General features: G+C 40.0%; 1 pseudogene; it reads left to right on the top strand.

The window, feature by feature from the left end:
* The first annotated feature begins 499 nt into the window (after nucleotides 1–499).
* LOC129038667 (U2 small nuclear ribonucleoprotein B''-like) lies at nucleotides 500–1415 on the top strand (annotated as a pseudogene).
* Nucleotides 1416–1813: the final 398 nt, after the last annotated feature.

The raw sequence follows: 1813 nt of genomic DNA, 5'->3' as shown, positions 1-1813 counted from the left end.
GGAAAAGGCAACAGTTGGGGGCAAAAACAGGAATGCCTATTCCCATTTAAGGCCTCGGGTGTCCAGGCTTGAGGGTGAGGCCTTTGCTGGGGAACCGCCCTCTACTACCTGGCATTTCCTTGCCTCGTGTCCATATCAGTAGTATGAGTGAAGTGAGACCTTCCTGGGCAAACCCAGACATCTGGTCCCCGGGGTTAGCTCTGGCTCCACTAAGCAGCACCAAAGAGCATGGAGATGCTCAGCATGTGGCAGCTGAAGAGAACAGCATCACCCTTTGTTGGCTCCTGGTTCTAGTGCCTAATTGTGTTCTAGATCTCAATAGGGCATGGCCAGTGGGGATTAAAACAGGACAGAAGATTCTCCTTTTTGCTATTTCCATTTTTTTTAAAGGTTACATTCTCAATATTCTAGTAGTCTAGCCTATCAGATCTCTTGTGTGAATTTGAAAGTTAGATTGCAAAATTTCAATCTCACACATTTTTTTCCATTTTAATTTTCATTTAGGCTGTGAAACCTAGCTTAAAATAAACTTAGAGTAGTTTTTGTTTCTTATGGGAGATGGCATAGGCCTTAGATTATTTACTGTCTCTTTCTGAAGAATTTAACGCAAACATGGATATCAGACCAAATCATACAATTTATATCAACAATATGAATGACAAAATTAAAAAGGAAGAATTGAAGAGATCCCTATATGCCCTGTTTTCTCAGTTTGGTCATGTGGTGGACTTTGTGGCTTTAAAGACCATGAAGATGAGGGGCAGGCCTTTGTCATATTTAAGAAACTGGGCTCATCCACAAATGCTTAGAGACAGTCACAAGGATTTCCATTTTATGGTAAACCAATGCGAATACATATGCAAAAACAGATTCGGATATAATATCTGAAATGTGTGGCACTTTTGCTGACAAAGAAAAGAAAAAAGAAAAGAAAAAAGCCAAAAATGTGGAACAGACTGCAAAAACCACAAACAAAAGGCCTGGCTAGGGAACTCCAAATTCAGCTAATACGCAAGGAAATTCAACACCAAATCCTCAGGTCCTCAATTACCCTCCAAACTATATTTTATTCCTTAATAACTTACCAGAAGAGACTAATGAGATGATGTTATCCATACTGTTTAATCAGTTCCCTGGCTTCAAGGAAGTACGTCTAGTACCAGGGAGGCATTACCAGGGAGGCATGACATTGCTTTTGTTGAATTTGAAAGTGATGGGCAGGCTGGAGCTGCCAGGGATGCTTTACAGGGATTTAAGATCACAACATCCCATGCTATGAAGATCACCTATGCCAAGAAATAACATTTGGGATAGTCATCTTTAAAGGACTTGGTGTTATTTATAGTGTTTGTTTTGCTAACATTTGGTTGGGTCATTGTAATAGAGATTGGGGAAGTGAAAGTGAAATTTTTGTGAAGGACTTAAATTATCTAGTGTTTCTTTAGCCTTGGTGAATTATGAAATACGAAGGCCTTAATTTTGTCCAATAAACTTTGATTTGTATTCTGTGAAAAATAAATAAACTTACAGCTACGCTTCATATGCATTCTTTGGGGATAATGCTATCAGATCAAGAATATCTTAGAGGTGTAATTGCATATATTCTCACTTGTCACCCACACCAAAGCCATGAAGTAGGTGGCACAGTTGAATCATTTTTGAACATAGAACACGCCACTTTGATTTAAAATCAAATTATGGCAACGAGAGCTGGGTGTGGTGGCTCATGCTTGTAATCCCAACAACTTGGGAGGCCGAGGTGGGAGGATCACTTGAGCCCAAGAGTTCAAGACCAGCCTGGGCAACATAGAGA

Source organism: Pongo pygmaeus, chromosome 5, assembly GCF_028885625.2.
Source record: "Pongo pygmaeus isolate AG05252 chromosome 5, NHGRI_mPonPyg2-v2.0_pri, whole genome shotgun sequence".
In the NCBI taxonomy this organism is placed as follows: domain Eukaryota; kingdom Metazoa; phylum Chordata; class Mammalia; order Primates; family Hominidae; genus Pongo; species Pongo pygmaeus.
The sequence above is the reverse complement of the archived record's forward strand: the minus strand, read 5'-3'. Positions and strand labels throughout refer to the sequence as shown.